At 39.0% G+C, this 20,465-nt stretch overlaps 1 long non-coding RNA gene and 1 pseudogene across 1 annotated transcript; one reads left to right on the top strand and one right to left on the bottom strand.

Annotated features, from left to right (window-relative positions):
* The first annotated feature begins 857 nt into the window (after positions 1-857).
* On the top strand, positions 858-2,067 carry LOC144613164 (small ribosomal subunit protein eS27 pseudogene; annotated as a pseudogene).
* Positions 2,068-3,530: 1,463 nt separating this feature from the next.
* On the bottom strand, positions 3,531-20,465 carry LOC132685297 (uncharacterized). The gene is made up of 2 exons (XR_009613036.3): positions 20,200-20,465; positions 3,531-3,663 (listed from the first exon to the last, which is right to left on the bottom strand). It is a non-coding gene; the product is annotated as an uncharacterized LOC132685297 (long non-coding RNA).

The following is a 20,465-nucleotide window of genomic DNA, read 5'->3' as shown; positions in this document are numbered from 1 at the left end:
AGTGTAGTAACTCCAACGAGTCAGTCCTGTATCTAGAACAACTCTGATCTCAAATACATAGAAACGAGATTCAGATTAGATTATTGGTAGTCACTGAACATTCCCATGTATTTGGCATTTGTGCTAGGACGTGTGGATGCGAAGAAGGTTAAGGCTCCTCCCACGTTCTTCCCTGTATCATTCAAGAGCATCTCCATTTTCCAGGTTTTCAGGGCAAAAATCTTGGGGTCATCTTTGACTCTATTCTTTCTCTCACATCTGATGTCAAGACCATTAGCATATCCTGAGGGCTCTACCTTCAGAATATATCCATATCCCAGTCACTTCTCACTTCATCACCCCAGCCTGTCTTTCTTAAATCGGTTATTGGAATAGTTTCCTAAACGGGTTTGCTTCCATATTTGCCCGCTTAGGGTCTAATTCCGAAACAATAGTCAGTTATATGCTTTTACATTGTAATTCATGTTGTGCTTTTTCTCTGCTCACTACTCTCTGATAGTTTCTCATCTTACTCAAAGGCCAGAGGCCTCACAATGATCTTCAGAGCCCAACACAATTGGTGTCTCTCTCCTTATTTCTCTGACATCATCTACTACTCTTTCCCCTTCCTCGCTCTGCTCCAACTATGATGACCTCCTTACCTTTCCTCAAATGTGCTGGGCAGGATCCTGCCTCAAGTTCTTTCCATTTGCTGTATTCTCTGCCTAGGATGCTGTTCCATAGATATTTGCGTGACTATTCTCTTCCCTCTTGTCTAGTCCAAGTCTTTGCTTCTATGCTGTCTTCTCAGTGAGGCCTTCTCTATCAGTCTGCTTTAAATTGCAACCCAGAAATTCCCTGCTTAAATTTTCTCCATAAACTTACTTCTTTTGGCAAACTATGTATTTTACTTATTTATCTGTTTATTGTCTGCCCTTCCCCCTCCCCAGCTAGTTACACAAGTTAAGTGAACCTTGTTCTGTTCACTGCTTATTTTCCAGTGTCTAAAATAGTGTCTAGCATATATAGGTGTTTAATATATATTTATTGAATGAATGAACGAAGATCTGTCCTCAAAGGGTTTTATAGGTTTTCTATGTGTATCTTTTGTAACCAAAGCAACTGGATTTCCCGACTTTGGATTCCAGTTTCCTAGTGACTAATCTCTAATACTTGTTGCTAGGCATATGAGTTCTGACCTGCCTGTAGGAATCTCTGTCAGTTACCAGGCCACCTCTACATCTTGGGTCCTCCTTGGCTGCAAATTTTGGTTACGTATGTTCCTCTTTTCCTTTCACCCTATAAACTGATCTTTCAGTTTCAGACCTGTCTTTGAATCAATACGATTTCATGTATCAGTCTGAGAATTTTTGTCCTTCACTGTCTGAGCTTTGAATCTGTTAGTACTCTAATGTGACAAAGAGATTGTATAACAGCCTTTCCAGCAGCAACAAGGATATGCCCCTCCCCACAAGGATATGCCTCTCCCCACAAAGATATGCCCCTTGAGAAAGATCTCCTCCATCCCTCTCCAGAAGAGAAGAGGAAACACAAGAAGAAGTAATTGGTGCAGAGCCTTGATTCCTACTTCATGGCCAGGAAATGCCCAGGATACTATAAAATCACCACCATTTTTAGCCAGGCACAAATGGTAGTCTGTATGTTGACTCTTTCAACTGTCCTCTGCCAACCTACAGGAGGAAAAGTTACAGAAGGATGCTCCTTCAGACAGAAGCAGCACTAAAAACACCCTGAGTCGAGATGAGTGGGAAAGCATCCTAATAAACACATTTTGTATATAAGAGATTATATAACGAAACACATTACCATTACAATCTTTAAAAATTAAAATGGGCATTGTAAGGATCATAATTCTTTTAGCAGATAGGATATACTTATTATCTGTCAGTGCTCCTATTTACATGAGATGGGTGAATATCCCTGTAATATTCTTAGGTTTGACACATGCAAAACCAAGATTAGAAGCTATCTGTCAACTATTGTTAGATTTTAAGATCCCTCACTACCTACACACTTTTCTCAGGTACTTTACAAAAATCCTGGAATAACCAGGATCAACTGAGTGGTATCCCCATTTTTTTTTCAGCTGGTATCGCTACCTAGACAACATGGCAATAGAAAGCTGCGAATTTACAAGCTGTCTCTTTTGCGTTAAGATGATTAGGGTGGTAATGTGAATCAGAAGAATTTTTAACTTCCAACAATCACAAATTTTGCGAAACAATTTTATTTTCTTAACGCGTATTCTCTGTGGCCCGTTTTATTTCTGCAATGGTTCTGCAAAGAATAACAGTCTATGTAGTAATCTTTTCCAAATGGATTTGATATGGTGCAAACTCAGGGAGCACGAAGTACCTAAAAATGCCAGTTGAAATATAAAAAGGACTTTCTCTTTATGTAGCAACAGCCTAGAGAGATCCAAAATCTTTTATAGTGTTAATATCATTTCCATTACTGCATTTCTGTGAGGGAACTGGTGGGAAAAGAGGAACAAGTAATTTATCATGTCTTTACAGATAAAGAAACTGAGATGCCAAGATAGACAGTTTTCTTGCCTGAGACTATGATGGCACACCAATTGCAAACAAAAGACCGCTGCATCTTAGTTGTTAGCTTACAGGGTAGTTTTTCCAAATCTCTCTGCATTGCTAATATAATTGAGATTCCAAGTAATAATAGAAGATGGTCAGGGCAAAGTAATGGTAATGAGCCAGAGCTAGAACTGAAAATGGAGTCCAAGTCTTCTAAGTCCTTGTCCATTGATCCTGCCATTATGCTGCAGGACTAAATTACCAAACTTCATCAAAAAGTGGCAGCTTAATGCTGTTAGAGACAAACCAGCATGAGTTCAGTTAACTTTTCATTATAGATGGACAGAATAATTCATATTTTGGCTTACCTAAGGGAAAAATATCTCAATTTGGAATTCATTTTGGACATTGTCATTTCTTCGGTTATTTGAATATTTGTGTGATATAAAAAGGATCTTTTGACTAAAGCTCATTAGGAGTCAGAAAAAAAGACAGTATAAGTTAGGAGCAATCATCTCTGCTTAAAGAAGGTATGAATCAGCAAGCTGGAAAGCTGTTTTTCAATGGGTTGGCTAGTCCACTGTGTCAGTCTATAGGGTAATGTGGTCCATTCCAAGCTCTAAGAATAGGCCAGGGGAAGAAAGGAAAAAATAGAAGTGTGTGTGTATGTGTGTGTGTGTGTGTGGGGGGGGGGGTATCTTTTATACCACACTTAAGACATCTGCTGTTTAACCTTGTGAAATGATGAACGAGACTGGTCATAATTCAGAAGTTTAAAAACTTTTCACCAAATAAAAAGGATTCTAAGAGATGCAGTACAGAGACATGAACTCTCATTATCTAAACTGACACATGACACTCTTCTCAGGCATTTACATGAAGACAGGCATTTTGCCCTGATGGCAGGGATATAAAGCTCACATAGACTTCCTCAATGGTGGAAGTCTTTATATAAACCAGAACACCAGGAAGGTAGGGGCAAATGTACAAAGACCTCACTTCTTCATAATTCTTGGTTGTTATTTTTTTTTAAAACAAATTAGCAGAGAAAGAGGCATCTTTGGAGTTAATTTCTTTGGGTATCTCTTTGGGTATACAGAAGATGTACATGTTATTAAATGTGTTTGTTTTCCTGTTAAAAAGAGAGAAAGAAAAATATTTAACATAATATTTCTGGTTTTAATTAAACTGACTTTTTTTTAGGTTGCTACGTAGCTTCATGTGCCAAACTCCCCCCTCCTTTTTTTTTAACCTTTACAATCTTTGCAACCCAGAGAGGAGAATATTATTTTACAGATGAGGAAGCAGAGGTTAAGTATCTTACCCACACAGATTGCATAGTAGTTAGAACTGGGTTTAAAATCTAGTTCTCCAAAACCACTTCCAATATCCTTTCAAATATGTCACGAAGACTATGGCAATATTTTTATTTTTACCTTTGAGGAAATTTCTAGATAAACTTTAGGCTACTTAATGGCTTTTTGAGAAATGGATGTGGGAATATTTTTCTTATATATTTCTTCAGCAAAGTGTAGGCTTTGGACATCAGATTGCAGGGCTTTTTGCTGCAATAAGGTAGAAATGCACTTCCTCAAAAGTCTGGGCACAATATGCTTCTTTGTTCTGGGTTCACTGAGGGCACCATAAGTTGAACACAGTGGTGGTAGGCAGAGTCCTGGAATGAGAACTGTGAACTGACTTGCTGTAAATAAAGGATGTCCTATACTTCCTAAAACAAGGTAGAGGACACTAGTGAATAAACTGAGCTATGGGGTGCCTGGCTGGCTCAGTTGGAAAAGCATACAACTCTTGATCTTGGGGTCATGAGTTTGATCCTCACGTTGGGTGTTGGGATTACTTAAATAAATAAAACTTAAAAAAAAAAGTAAACTGAGCTACAGACATTTGATATTAGCATACCCTAATGTTAGATATTAGAGAGCATTTAAAATTTTACAGAAAAAGCAAACAAATATTTTCAATTTACTTACTCTCTAGAAAGGTTATAATTACTGACGCACCAGGATGGCTCAGTCAGTTGAGCGTCCGACTCACTTTTGGCTCAGGTCATGATCCCAGGGTTGTGGGACTGAGCCCCGCGTCCAGCTCTGTGCTGAGCGTGGAGCCTGCTTGAGATTCTCTCTCTCTCTCTCTCTCTCTCTCTCTCTCTCCCCTCCCTTCTTTCCCTTCTGCCCCTCTCCTGCTTGTGCTCTCTTTCTTAAAGAAAAAAAAAGGTTATAATTACTGAACATTTGCTGACTACCACTAATTCAAAAGTTGTTACACTAAACATAGATTCAAACTCAACCCATACCTGTGGAATATTGTCTTAGTAATTTAGTGATGGAATTATCAAAATCATTCACGATTAATTCCTATGGAACTACGTCTAGAAAACTTCCGGTAAAACCTCTTCCTTCTGGAACTAATCATTCAATAAAAATTTAAGTTTATGATACGCCAAGCTCAGTGTTAGGCATGATGCTGCCTTCTCCATAAAGATCAGTATTGTTCGGCAATGATTCAATAATGAGTGAGTGAGTGAAGGAAACATGTCAAACACAAGACATTTATCCAAAAGGTACTAGTAATCTAGTATGCCAAACATACCAAAGAAATTAATATTATCAAAGGAATTATTTTAAAAACACAAAAATCTCCTTTTCTTTGCTATTTTCATCATGACACCATCCCCTAAGGCCTCAGAGTGAATACTTTTAAGTTAATAGTCTAAGATACTACAGGGTTTTCTCTGAGATCTTCAACATGAACTGTTCGCTTTATCAGCAGAGGTAATATAGAGGAACAAGTGTGTGGACTCTGGTAACAGATATCCTGGATTCATATCTGGCTCCAATACTTTAGCCAGGAGATCTTTAGCAAGTAGCTTCTCAATGTCTCATTTTTCTTATCTGAACAATGGGGGCTTGGAGAGTATTCTCCTCATAAGGATATTCTGAGGATTGAGCAAGATGCTATAATGTAATGTTTTACAGCGCCCGGCTTATCACTGTGCTGTTAGCTAGTACTCAAACTTGTCATTGAAGTATCTTTTTTCTTTCTTTCAGATTTTAGAAAAATATTTTAAAATCTAGACCTCATTAACCTTCTTGTGACCTTGTCAAAGGGTCTTTTTTCCCTGTTGCTGCCTGCCAGATGGTCCACCTACAAATGAGAAACCTGTGCGCTTATCTGTGTTAAGTTAGACTGTTGAAGGTCAATGCCGTGTAATAGAGAATAGGGTTGTCCATAACTGAGTATGTACAACTATGTAAACTGCAGGAAACAGTTTTCTGTGAACAGGTGTGGTATAGGGAGACAAAGATAAGGATGAATCCGACTCAGCTTAACTCGCTGGGTACACTGTACTTAGCCTCTTTGGATGTTTTCTTAATTGTGTGTCCTACAGAAAACACTTAAATTCGTTGGGCCATTATATTTTTCATCTGTAAAGTTGGGAAAATAGTATCTTACTCATTGAGTTTTTTGTGATGACTGACTGCGCAGAGTAAGAGCTCAGTAAATTCGCTGAGGGCTGTGGCTAGGCATTGTGAAGGTTAGTTCTCTTTTTTTTTCTGCGGCTGTCTTGGGAAATGAGGAGCAACGGCAGGGGTGGCAGGCAGGGCAACCACTCAGCAACATTATGATGCATGTGATTTACACAAGTCTATCACAAGCGGCTGTTCAGTGTGCAAGTTGGGCCGGTAGAAATGGAAATCTAGTCGGTGCTGTATTCTCTAAGATGCTCAGAAAGGGTCTCTCTCTCTCTCTCTCTCTCTCTCTCTCTCTCTCGTTTCAGTTTATTTATTTATTTTGAGAGAGAGAGAGAGAGAGAGAGAGAGAGAGAGAGAATCCCAAGCAGGCTCTGCAATGTCAGTGTGGAATCCGATGCAGGACTTGAAGTCACCCACGGTGAGATCATGACCTGAGCCGAAATCAAGAGTCAGACGCTTAACCAACTGAGGCACCCAGGAGCTCCGTGGGTCTCTTTCTTTTTTTTTTTTTTTTTTAATTTTTTTTTTTCAATGTTTTTTATTTATTTTTGGGACAGAGAGAGACAGAGCATGAAAGGGGGAGGGGCAGAGAGAGAGGGAGACACAGAATCGGAAACAGGCTCCAGGCTCTGAGCCATCAGCCCAGAGCCTGACGCGGGGCTCGAACTCACGGACCGCGAGATCGTGACCTGGCTGAAGTCGGAGGCTTAACCGACTGCGCCACCCAGGCGCCCCGGTCTCTTTCTAATTTGTACAAAGGAGCTCCATTTCCCACCCCATTTCTGTACCATTTTCTGACTTTTAGTTTCTTCTCGCCTCTCTAGGTGTCCTGTGACTTCATATGGCCATGACCTGTCCCTGCAGGTTTCTGCTATAACCTGCCTCACTTCTCTCGGGTCATCCTATGCCATTTGATACCGTCCGGAAAATCCAAATGTCTCCAGAGTCCTGATCCTTTAGGACTCTTCCATGAGATGAGTGCTAATTGCTTAAACTAATTCAAGCTAAGGAATTGACAAGAACTTCCTTTGGTTGTACTGTCCATTGACGTTTTAACCAAGGTTTCCAGTGTTTCAACCCAAAAGAGCAAACATTGAGAGTCTGAAGTATCGAGGCAAAGGTAATGTAGGGCAGGTTGAAAACTGACTTTTCTGCACAGCACACAGTGGCTGCCCAGTCTGCTAACGCATAAAACTGGAGGCGGCATTGAATATATACCAGGAAGTAGATCTGTGTACCTTTAATAAACAAGCCTGCCTGTCCACATCAGCCAGTCCCTTTAAGAGTCAATAAGAACTTTGGACCCTATACCAATACCCATCTCTGAGAGAAGAGAATGTGGGAGGAGCAGATTTTGTGGTATAGTCAAAAGAAAACTGCCTTGAGAGTGAGGAAACCTGGATTATAGTTCTGCCTCCACCGCTAAATAGCCTTGTGAGGGGCGCCTGGCTGGCTCAGTTGGTTAAGCATCTTGATCTTGGGGTCATGAGTTTGAGCCCCACATTGGATGTAGAGATTACTTTTAAAAAACAAAAGTTTAAATATAAATAAATAAAATGTCCCCTCCCTTGGAAAAACAAACTGCTCTGTGGCCTTGGGGCAAGTCAGATATGTGCTTAGACTTCAGTGAAGTTACTGCAGACTGAGACTATGATGGAGAGAGCCTGTGAAGTCCTTTTCAGGTCTATCTAACCTTTTACGTGGCTCTTTTCCCCCATTGTAAACCGAATAGCCTGGGGCGGGGGAGGTGGGGAGGGAAGCAATGATGACCTGTAGTTTACAGAGTATTATATTGAACTGCATGTGGAGAGTGCTGGCTTCCAGAGAGTGAGATTACATTAATGGTTAAGAGTGTGGGTGCTGAAGTCCTTCATTCCTGAGTTTGGGTACTAAGTTAGCATAAATTACTTAACCTCAATATCCTCATCTGTAAGACAGGAATACTAATACCTAGTCATAATGTTAGTGAGATGATTAAATGAGCTAATACATATTAAAACACTCAGCACTGGTAGGTCGTTTAATTTTTTTTTTTTTTTTTTTGTCCCATCAGAGACGAGGACTAAATTGTTTCCTAGGTGATTTCTATTCCAAAGTGATTTCTATTTCTGTCTTTCAATCCCTATCTTTTCATTTGTAATAGAAACATGTGTTTCAATAATTTGGCTAGTTCTGAATTTAGTAGCTCAATTACCCATCCACTATGTATAGAGTAGTTTTCCAGAAAGATCTCTAAGTCTGAACTACTCCCATAGTATATAGGAGGGTCATTGCTGGTGACTAGGATATAAGAGTTGTACAGTCTCAATTATGAAAACCCTTGCTTCTGTACCTCCACTCCCAACAACATGAGAACCTACATCTGTAGATGTCTGAGTCCCAGGCCACATGACAGCCCTAGAAATCATGATTATCACCATATTGGCAAAGTATAACAGCCACTTGAGCCCCAAGACATCCTATATTTGAGGGTCTGTTTCCTGGGTCACTCCTGCTATCAATTCTATATGAGTTAGCAGATAAAAACCATACCAGTAACTTGAGAAGAGGGAATTTAATGTAAATGTTAACTAGGTGTAAAGATAGGTGTAATGTAAATGTTAACTAGGTGTAAAGATATTAACTAAGTAACTGCAAGGGTAAAAAGAAAACTTGAAAGAATCATGGGGTAGCAACTGCAGAAAGCAGCTATGATCCCTTTAGCTAAGAGGACAAAAGAAAATGATTAGAATTATTAAAACTAGAGACACATCCTTTATTATTAACAATTCTTTATATTAAATTGTCTCTTCAAGTAATTCGTATGGTTTGTGTCTCCTGACTGCACTATGACTGATAGAGTGTTTGGGTCAATTTATACTCCCACCAGCAACATAAGAGTGTCAAGATTGCTACATATCCTTGCCAAAACTTGGTATTTTTCATCTTTTTCATTTTGACTCTTTTCTTCTACTGGGCTTGAAGTGCTATTTCATTGTGGGTTTAAAAAAAATTTTTTTTTAACGTTTATTTATTTTTGAGACAGAGAGAGACAGAGCATGAATGGGGGAGGGTCAGAGAGGGAGACACAGAATCTGAAACAGGCTCCAGGCTCTGAGCTGTCAGCACAGAGCCCAACACGGGGCTCGAACTTACAGACTGAGAGATCATGACCTGAGCCGAAGTCAGACGCTTAACTGAGCCACCCAGGCGCTCTGCATTGTGGTTTTTAATTTGCATTTCCTTTATGGGGAATGAAGTGAAGAACCCTTCCATTTGTTTATGGGTTATTTTGATCTCTTTTTGTGAATTATTTGTTCAAGTCTTTTGCCCATTTTTTTCTATTGGGTTGCTGCCTTTTTCTTATTGATTTGCGAGAGCTCTTTGTATATTTTGGACATGAGTTCTTTGTTAATATCACCCCCGCTCTCTGGAGTGCAGCCTGGGCAGCATTGTTAGTGTAGGTGTTCTTCCTTTGAGTAAATGGCCCTTAGGACTGAATTGCTTATGTTGTTCTTATTGTACCACCTCAGCAGACATCAAGAACAGTGGAACGGAGATACTATAGCTTTATTGTGAGAAGGTAAGTATATGTATTTCACATATGTATTTATTCATTCATTCCACAAATGTCTTTGAACTTATGAGTTTATTTTTAATTTATTATTATTATTATTATTATTATTATTATTATTATTATTATTTTGGAGAGACAGGGTGTGAGCAGGGGAGAGGGTCAGAGGGAGAGAGAGGGAGACCCCAAACAGGCTCCACGCCCAGTGTGGAGCCAAAACAGTGCTCAATTCCATGACCTCGGGATCATGACCTGAGCTAAAATCAAGAGTTGGACGCTCAACCGACTGAGCCACCCAGGTGCCCCTGAACATATTATTTTAGAGCATTAGTTATGTATAAGAAACTATGCCAAGTATGTGAGTTTGCTCCTGTCTGAAGTATTAGAACTCAGCTTGGGAGCTTTACACATATTGTCATTGTAATAAAATAAAAATCTTGCAGTAAATTAAAAAAGTTCTCCAGGGACCCAGAACATTTTTGAAAACTGAACAATTCATAGCCACTAACTACCTGAGGTCAGTGAATATTAATACTGAATACTGAAAAAGGGAATACCAATACTAAATACTGAAAAAGTCCTGTGCAAATGTTAAAAATGCCTTCTAGATCTTATTAAAACTCATGTTTTTATTCATTCATTCATTTACTTAAATCAAATATTTGTTAAGCATGTATTAGGGAAGAACATTAAATGGCATCTAATTTCTTAGATCTTCTTAGATCTTCAACTAATTTCTTAGATCTCATCCCGGATGGTTCCAGCCACTTCTGTGGTTTCATTTACAAACTATCTATATGCGGATGATCTCCACATCTATTTCTAAAGTCTATTCATTAGGCTCAAATAACCAGCTGTCTGATGAATATTGTTGCTTGGATGTCTCAAGGCACGTGTCACACAACATTTTCAAAACTGAACTCATCATCCCCCACGAAATCTTTTCTGTGTTTCCTCTGGCATCAGCATCGACACAAGTTGCCCAAGTGAGACACTTAACAATTTCCCTTGCTACCTTACTCTCCTTTTTTCCCTGCTGCCCCCAAATATCCTATCAATTACCAGTACTTTTTGATTCAACTTCTTATATACAGTCTCTTTCAAATTAGTCTGTTTTTTTTTTTTCCATGGCCAATACTATAGATCATATTGCTGGCATTTCTTGCCTAGATCTCCTAATTTGTTTTCCTTCAGTCTCTCTGGTCTCCAATCTATTCTCTAATCTCTCCCATTTCTGAAACCTTTGAAGACAAACTTTGTTCTTTGTGTAAAGTCCAAATTCCTTAATATGATTTATAAGACACTACGTAATGGGTTCTTGTTGCTTCTCTGGTATCATATCTCACTACTTTCCCTCCGGCACTTACTTCCATTAACTTGTCAGGTGTCACCAAAGGGATCTCCTGAGATCCCTACCCAGATCCTCAAAATTAGGTAAAATGCCCTCCTATAATACTCTCCTGTTTCCCTGATCTTTTATTATATGGCAAGTTGGTAGGGCCGGATCCTTTTGTTTGTTTGTTGGCTGTGGTAACTCAACCAACAAATCACCTTATTTATTGAGATAATGGATGAATTTCTTGGAACTCACAGATAGCCATTACTGCAGTTGCAGAATAAACTCTTTTATTAAATTTAAGAAATACTTCAGGGGTGACTGGGTGGCTCAGTCAGTTAAGCATCTGGCTCTTAGTTTGGGCTCAGGTCATAATCTCGGGGCTCGTGGGTTCGAATGCCACCTTGGGTTCTGCGCTGGCAGCATAGAGCCTGCTTGGAATTCTCTCTCTCCCTCTCTCTCTCTCTGTCCTTCCCCCACTCACGTTGTGTCTGTCTCTCTCCAAATAAATACATAAACTTAAAAAAATACTTCAGATTTTTTTTTTAATACAAGGAGATATTTGGGCACAATGTAGTTACAATTAACACACTTGGAATTTTGTATAAGCCAAAGTCTGTCTTATTTATTGAGATGCTTTAGGGAGCTATTATTTGTGATGACCATGTGTTAAAGTTTTATTTGCCAAGATGGATCAAAAATTGGGAATTACCATTCTAAAGAATGCATTCCGGGGGTGCCTGGATGGCTCAGTCGGTTAAACATCCGACTCTCGATTTTGGCCCAGGTCATGTTCTCACAGTTTGTGAGTTTGAGCCCCAAGTTGGGCTCTGTGCTGACAGTGTGAAAGCCTGCTTGGAATTCTTTCTCTCTCCCTACCCCACTTGTGATCTCTCTCTCTCTCTCTCTCTCAAAATAAGTAAATAAATTTAAAAAGCATAAAAAAAAGAATGCATTCTGGAAACTAGGGTTTTACTTTTCAAAGTTGGCCTGCTTACTATTAACCTATATGTAAAATTTGATTTAACAAGATTCATTCATATCCCAGGTCTGTTTCTGGGAGAAGGATTCATGATTGCAAACAGGAAATTATTGTCTATGTTTATATATTTCCACCTTCCAAAACATAAAATTGATAAGAAAGCAGCAAAAGTCCATTTTAAAAGAAAAATCAAATCTTTACAATCTTTTTTCAAATCCTCTTGAGTTCTGTATCATGGTAATTGTAATAGTAACTATAAAATATCATGGGAAATAATCCAAATTAACTCAGGATTCTGAATTAGGACCCTTCCACACACTATCCCAGGTTTATAATCTAGTGGTATTATGTGCGATTTTCCTCTTCTTAATAATGATCATGTTTTGATTGAATAGTTAATAGATCTGATTGCTTCAGGATCTTAAAGTAGTAGCATCCATAGGTGCTATAAATCTTGCTTAAATTTTAACAAGTCTATTAATTTTTTTTAACGTTTATTTACTATTGAAAGACAGAGAGAGACAGAGCATGAGCAGGGGAGGGACAGAGAGAGAGGGAGACACAGAATCTGAAGCAGGCCCCAGGCTCTGAGCCATCAGCACAGAGCCCGACGCAGGGCTCAAACTCACAAACCGCAAGATCATGACCTGAGCCGAAGCCGGATGCTCAACCGACTGAGCCACCCAGGCGTCCCTTAACAAGTCTATTAAATGAGTTATTCTGATGTTGGAAAAGCCAAAGGGCCCTGTTTCAATCTAATAGGTACGTCTTAGAATAGCAAGGCATGAAGGAAGGAATGCAATGTCTTCTCACAATTCTCTGAGATTGAAGTTCTCTTTATACTCTAGGCAATGAACTAGTTAGAAACTATTTACATAGAATTGTACCCTACTGTACAATGACAGCAAAAAACTAAAATTTCTTCATATGTCTTCTTGCTAATTTTGTTGGGTGGGGTGAGTTATTACATTGGGAGTATGTTTTAAAGTTATGTTACATTGAGACTCCGAGGTAACTCAAAGGATCTTTCAGTAATTCTTTTGAATGCTCTATAAATGTTGGACTGCAAAGTTATGGGAAGAATTGATTCCATTTCAAGGTTAGGGTGAGCATTTTAGAAAAAGTAATACACGATGCAAAAAAATGTGAATTTTGGAAAGTTTTCTCATATCATAGCATATATTGTCTGACACATAAGAGGCAGTCAGTATATTTTTCTTGACTGATCAAATGAATGAACAAAAGATTATCCTCATTCAGGTCTTGTCCCCTCCTCTTATCCTAACTCCCAATTAGTAGTAATTATTTTCTGAGTCTCTACCCAAATTTTAGATAATTTTGCTCCCACGTTTTGGCAGCTGGAATGGCTTTTAAAGTGCCTAATTAAGAATGATTTGTTAATAATTATTATCTCTTTGAATAATTTTCTTCCCCTTTTCACTCTTTTAAGTTGTTTTTTCACTTTCCAAGTCTCATGCTGGTTTTTTATTTCTTAGGCTAGCTTTTATTAAATAAAAGAGAACAAAGCTCTTTTTCTCTCTGCCTTTTAATAAATGTGACTCTTTCTGTCATTCTTTCCTTGATCCTTTCCAAATCAGCAGTGGTTGCCATACGTGACGGCTGAGAGATGAGATGCCAAGTGCAATGGCTAAATTTAAAGAGCAGCATTCGCACCTGTTGTTAACTGGCAATGACCAGTCTCACGCCCACAGCTTCCTCCACCCTCTGCCTCCTACCAAGTGCAACCCAGAGCCCAGTCTTTATGCGTCCACATATAAATAAGTACTGATGAAGATTATATACATGATATCAAAGTGGAGAATGAATATACCATTGGACACTAAATTTGTTTAGTTTCAGAGGAGCTGAAATTTGGGCAACACTCAGCATAATATAAAGATGAATCTGAGCTTGAAATAGGTAAACTAATGCTAGGTATTTGATGAATTTTTGAAGACTTTCAATGGACTGGCTCACCCCAGAATAAATTTTTTATTTTTAATTTGAGAGAGAGAGAGAGAATGGGGAAGAGGGGCAGGAGGGGGAGAGAGAGAATCGTAAGCAGGCTCTATGCTCAGTGTAGAGCCCAACATGTAGCCCAATGTGGGGCCTGATCCCATGACTCAGGGATCATAACCCGAGCTGAAATCAAGAGTCGGACACTAAACTGACTAAGCCACCCAGGTGCCCCACCCCAGAATAATTTATTTAGACCCGCCATACTTTGTGAAATTATTTTGGCTATCAGCATTGGGAGACTCCTATAAATTTAAATGTTGTGTAAAAGAGACAATCCAAAAAGTACTGATTATCATCTAAATAGATAGCTTAAATTAGTTTGCCAGATTGGCAACACTAACCTAGAAAAGTTCTGTAAGAGAAATATAGTAACATTAATAACTTTGATACAAATTACACTTAGAAGATGACAGAAGGAGCTGTGGCCCAGCCAAGGAGATGAGTCTAATCAAATAGGTCTGATAACCAAGGAGCTGTGGCAGACCTCAACTGTCAAATCAGCTTGCAGCAGGTACCAAAGTACCATGATACAAGGTCAAACAATAAATTATGAGAGTTTAATTTTACTTGGACATTTAATCTCAGAGGAGGCAAAGTTGGCCTTCAAAAGAGTAGAACAGGTGGCTTACAGGGACAGTGGGAGCAGAGTTGGAGGTTGAAAGGTCAGGGCATATTCAGGATTTAGGTAGTAAGTACCTGGAGATTGCTGAAAGAGGGGAGCACTTTACCAATCTGGAATTTTGTTAGAATTTGGTCTTGTCAAAGAATGTTCTTGTGATTTTGGGGGCACTTTTAGATATTCTGGAATGGTGTTCAACTCCATAAGAATGTGTGCCAAATTCCTATGCTGAATTCCTCTAGAGGCGTTGTTTATTTTAGTGCAAAGTTTGTGTGTCCTGCCTCTTTGAGTCACTTCAGATAGAGGAAAAATTCCCGGCTCCAAAGGTCTAGTAAATAGCAAAGGCTGGAGGAAGCCACAGCCAATCCAACACAAAAAGGACACCATTAATATTTGCTGCCAACCTCTCAGATCTTGAGAAACATGAACAAAGACGGTCCTATTTGAACAAACCCTGCCCTTCTCAACTCGGTGTTTTCCTGGTGTTCTGCTCTCGAAAAAAAAAATTTTTATTTAATTTGGTTTTTAAATTTACATCCAAGTTAGCATATAGTGCAACAATGATTTCAGGAGTAGATTCCTTAATGCCCCTTACCCATTGATTTTTTATGATTTTTGCTTCCCTTCCCTTATGTTCATCTGTTTTATATCTTAAAGTCCTCATAGGAGTGAAGTCATATGATGTTTGTCTTTCTCGCACTAACTAATTTTGCTTAGCATAATACCCTTTAGTTCTATCCACGTAGTTGCAAATGGCAAGATTTCATTCTTTTTGATTGCCAAGTAATACTCCATTTTGTGTGTGTGTGTGTGTGTGTGTGTGTGTGTGTGTGTGTGTATACACACCACATCTTCTTTATCCATTCATCCATCAATGGACATTTGGGCTCTTTCCATACTTAGGCTATTGTCAATAGTGCTGCTATAAACATTGGGGTGCATGTGTCCCTTTGAAACAGCATACCTATATCTCTTGCATAAATACCTAGTAGTGCGATTGCTGAGTTGTAGGGTAGTTCTATTTTTAATTTTTTGAGGAACTTCCATACTGTTTCCCAGAGTAGCTGCACCAGTTTGCATTCCCACCAGCAGTGCAAAAGAGATCCTCTTTCTCCACATCCTCGCCAACATCTGTTTTTACCTGAGTTGTTAATGTTAGCCATTCTGATGAGTGTGAGGTGGTATCTCAATGTGGTTTTGATTTGTATTTGCCTGATGTTGAGCATTTTTTCATGTGTCGGTTGGCCATCTGGATGTCTTCTTTGGAGAAGTGTCTATTCATGACTCTTGCCCATTACTTCACTGGATTGTTTGTTTTTTGGGTGTGGAGTTTGAGAAGTTCTTTACAGATTTTAGATACTAACCCTTTATCTGATATGTTGTTTGCAAATATCTTCTCCCATTCTGTTGTTGCCTTTTGGTTTTGCTGATTATTTCTTTTGCTGTGTAGAAGTTTTAATTTTGATGAAGTCCCAGTAGTTCATTTTTGCTTTTGTTTCCCTTGCCTCCAGAGACATGTTGAGTAAGAAGTTGCTGCAGCCAAGATCAAAGAGGTTTTTGCTTGCTTTCTCCTTGAGAATTTTGATGGCTTCCTGTCTTATATTTAGGTCTTTCATCCATTCTGAGTTTATTTTTGTGTATGGTGTAAGAAAGTGGTCCAGGTTCATTCTTCTGCATGTCGCTGCTCAGTTTTCCCAGCACCACTTGCTGAAGAGACTGTCTTTATTCCACTGGATATTCTTTCCTGCTTTGTCAAAGATTAGTTGGCCATACATGTGTGGGTCCATTTCTGGGTTCTCTATTCTGTTCCATTGATCTGAGTGCCTGTTTTTGTGCCAGTACCATACTGTCTTGATGATTACAGCTTTGTAATACAGCTTGCAGTCTGGGATTGTGATGCCTCCTGCTTTGGTTTTCTTTTTCAAGATTGCTTTGGCTATTCAGGGTCTTTTCTGGTTCCGTACAAATTTTAGGATGGTTTGTTCTAGCTCTGTGAAGAATGCTGGTGTTATTTTGATAGGTATTGCACTGAATATGTTTGAAATTTTTTTAATGTTTATTTTTGAGAGAGAGAGAGACCCAGAGTGCGAGTGAGGGAGGGCAGAGAGAGAGAGAGAATCAGAATCTGAAGCAGGCTCCAGGCTCTGAGCTGTCCAGCACAGAGTCCAACGTGGTGCTTCAACTCACGAACCGTGAGATCATGACTTGAGCCGAAGTCAGATGCGTAACCCACTGAGCCACCCAGGTGCCCCATGCTCTTGACAGAAGAAAACTTGTAGATTGGATGTTCCTGATCTGAAAGAATATTTGGTTATAGGGTCACTGAATTACAAAATGAATATGGAGTCAGTCATTCTTTGAAGGTCAGGGCCTGAGGCTCTGGCTACACAAAAATTTTAAGAGATCATATGTAAGTATACCTATGTAAATTATGTATGTAAAGTATGTTCATAATCCAGTGTAAGGTTGCAGTCTATATTAGAGTAAGAGGGATGGGAATATTGGGGGGAGAAAAGTAAAGGGATTAAAAAGTAGGAAGGAAAAAAATGTGTGTTCAGTTTAGCGAAGTGAGACTAGCTGTAGATATAGACGGGAAAAGAGATGTGGTGGGGTTTACGAGTAGTTCAGCCCTTCTCAGCTATGCTCACTAGAAATATTTCTGAACCAGTGAAACTTAAAAAAGACAGAAAAGTTTACAGAAACTAAGAAGTCATGGGAAAGTGAGTGGTAATGATGGAGAGATGACTGCAGATGGGTAGGTGTGGAGAAATGAGAATAATGACATCTGGGAAAATAGTGAACCCCAAATAGCCAGAAGACAGACCTAGGCTGTGATAAATATTTGAAGGTAAAACTCTTTTCTTTTGCTCTCCTTCACAGACTTTTTTTTCTGTCCATTAAGAATTGCTCATCTTACTTGCATATATAATTCACACCATCTGTGAACCATGAAACACAGCCCCCAGACCTCTAAGCAGATCCCTGTCATGGTTTCTTGCTCACGCAATGAACTGTGTGCAATCACCTATCCTGGCTATTTTGGAATGCTTTTAAGCAAATACTCCATTGAATTGAGTCATAATTGGGAGCTGACTTCAGTGTACGTTTTGTAGGGAGCCTAGTTAGGGTTTCATGCTCCAGGAAATCTGTTCTGATTATTTTTAGCTAAAAAAAGATCAACCTGTTTTAAGGACTGGCACAGAAAAGAACTCTGTAGCCATATAGGTTTCAGTGACCATGTTTTTATAATGGTAAAAATGACATGCAGATGAGAAAATGTTGAACCATTTGAAAGGGTAGCTATCCCCTCAAAAGCCCCCAGAGTTAACATGTTTCTTATTTATTTTTCTAGAAGTCAATATGTACCTGAATTATATAAAATAATAACTTTTAAAAGGCTCATTTGTACTGCATTATTACTTCTTTATAGATGGGACAATTCATTTTGTTAATGGCTACATAATATTCTGTTATAGGGTTCGTCTCTAATTTATTAACCAATTCCCTATTGGAAAACATTTAGGTTTTCTTAAATTTTTTAATTCTCAAAAGTTACAATGTTTTTAAGTTTTCTTTTTGTGTGTGTGTGTGTGTGGTTACTTTCCCATCTTTAAAAAAAATTTTTTTTTAATCTTTATTTATTTTTGAGAGAGAGACAGAGTGTAAGCAGGGGAGGAGCAGAAAGAGAAAGGGAGACAAAGAATCCAAAGCAGGCTCCACACCCTGAGCTGTCAGCACAGAGCCTGATGCGGGGCTCAAACTCACGAACCATGAGATCATGACCTGAGTCGAAGTCAGATGCTCAACCGACTGAGCCACCCAGGTGCCCCTACTTTACCATCTTTTATAAAAGTATTATAAAAGTGATGAGCATAGCAGGTACTGCATGAATTAACCATTTCCTGTCATATGTCGTTTCTCTTCGTATATAATTTATTATTTATTTATTTTCTAGGTATGTGGATGCTTTCTGTTGCACTATCTACACTTTCTTGTTATGGGGCCTGGCCAACCAGCTAATGTGAGGTATATCCTTTGCAGCTATGGAAAAGAGATAGCTGAAGAGTGAAGAGATAGTGAGGAGATAATTGATGTTTCTTTCATTTCTAGCTCCGGATTATTAGAACTCGGTTCAGTCAGTGGATCCGCAAATTACACAGCCTACTGGGGGTGCATCAGTGGTTTCATCTTGGTAGATAAAAGATAACCTCTTTTGGTAAATAAGAAGAAAGCTTTTGGTAGCCCCTCTAGTTTCAGGTTTGTGCAGTTAAATAATCTATTTATTGCAAATGCAAATGCAAATGCACAGGACTAAGTCTCAGAACATTCTATCTAGGATGCATATCTAATTTCTATACTTGGAAAAATAGGAGAAAGACAATTCCCATAGAACTTCTCAGAGTATAAGATAGACATGAAGGGGCAATCCTGATTTGTAGCCAGATATGGCAAAGTCACAGAAAATAAAAACAAAACTAAAATCCATGGTTCTCCTTCCTAGTAAGAAGGAGGAAATGGCACAGCTGGGTAAATACATAATATGCAGATGGGATAAATATAGATGGGCCGAAAATGACTGTGAGTGAAGTTGTTCCAGGAATGTCACAGATTTCCAACGAGAGGGATTAGTGTGTGCAGCTGTTGAATGGGGGGCTAATCTCATTCTCGAGCTCTCAGGTTCCACTGTTGGGCAATAAATGCCTTTTGGGTGAGTGGTGTGATAGTCTCACCTGGAGAAGCCAATCATTTTACTGTTCCAGAGTGGGGTGGAAGGATTAAACAGACCAAAAACTCCACTTCATTATTTAGCAATTCTTGGCCAAACAAGTACTACTTCAGTTAAACTTAAAAAAAAATATTATTAGAACAAGTGATACAATAAAATCGTGTGTGGTGTATTTTTGTTTGTTTGTTTCAGCTTGATCACCTAAGGCTACACTATAAAGATGTTTCCCAAAATTGAGAGCAATACTTTTCATCTGCTTACCAAACTGCTTTCGTGCTTCAGATTTTAAAAAAAATGTGAGGACTAACCAGCTTATAACAACAGATAGTAAGGAAATCTTCTAAGGAAATATTTATTTCACAGTCTTTAATGAGCTTTCATTATGATCTTGCTTCTTGGGGAAATAAATATTTTTTAAGAGAAAGTGATCAACAATTATTCCAAAGTTTTTCCTAATGGCTAGTTTAGCTAAATTCATTGAAGTAACCTTTACATGACTTTTATTACATTACCAACATGTTCTGTTTTCATAGTTTAGTAAGTGCGCACAGGGTCAAAGATAGTAAGAAAATGGAGACTATTGCTTCTGGAGAGTGTAAGAGTATCGGTCTGAAAGATGCTGTAAAAATGAATTGAGTATTTGAAATATACATAGATCTGTTAATTCACTCTGATGGCATGTACTCATTCTGGGACTTTGATATCCTCATCATTCTACCTCTCCTATACTATGCCACACATCACGGTCATTAGATCACCCTATGATGTAGGGTTAATTCCAGCATATCCAAATACCATCAGTATGAATGGTAACTCTGGGCGTGCCATTGAGCGTTCCAGCATCCTTAGTTTAATGATTATTTATCTGGTACATATTTTGCCAACTTAGAACACTCACGAAGTACAAAGCTTAGCACAAAGATCCGTTTCCCCAGTTACCTTTATCATAGCTTTATCCTTGGTGAAGATTAGCCAAATCGAATATGCCATCTCTACTGCTGCTATTGTGAGGGGCTCGGATGCCAATTACCGGTTCCTTAGAATTTGCCCGTAATTGACTAGGTCCCACAATAGGTAACTCTGGAAGTGACAGGCAGCCTCAAGTGTGGTTCTCCCGCCTGTCGATTGGGCCTTGCAGGAAGCCCCGCCTCACCAACTCAGCCAAGGGCGGCAGTTGGTCCGGCGCGGGTGAGTGGCGGGCCTTA

The sequence above is a fragment of the Panthera onca genome, chromosome D2, assembly GCF_046562875.1.
Source record: "Panthera onca isolate mPanOnc1 chromosome D2, mPanOnc1 haplotype 2, whole genome shotgun sequence".
Classification (NCBI taxonomy): Eukaryota; Metazoa; Chordata; class Mammalia; order Carnivora; family Felidae; genus Panthera; species Panthera onca.
Note: the sequence above shows the minus strand (reverse complement) of the source record. Positions and strands in the feature narration are given on the sequence as shown.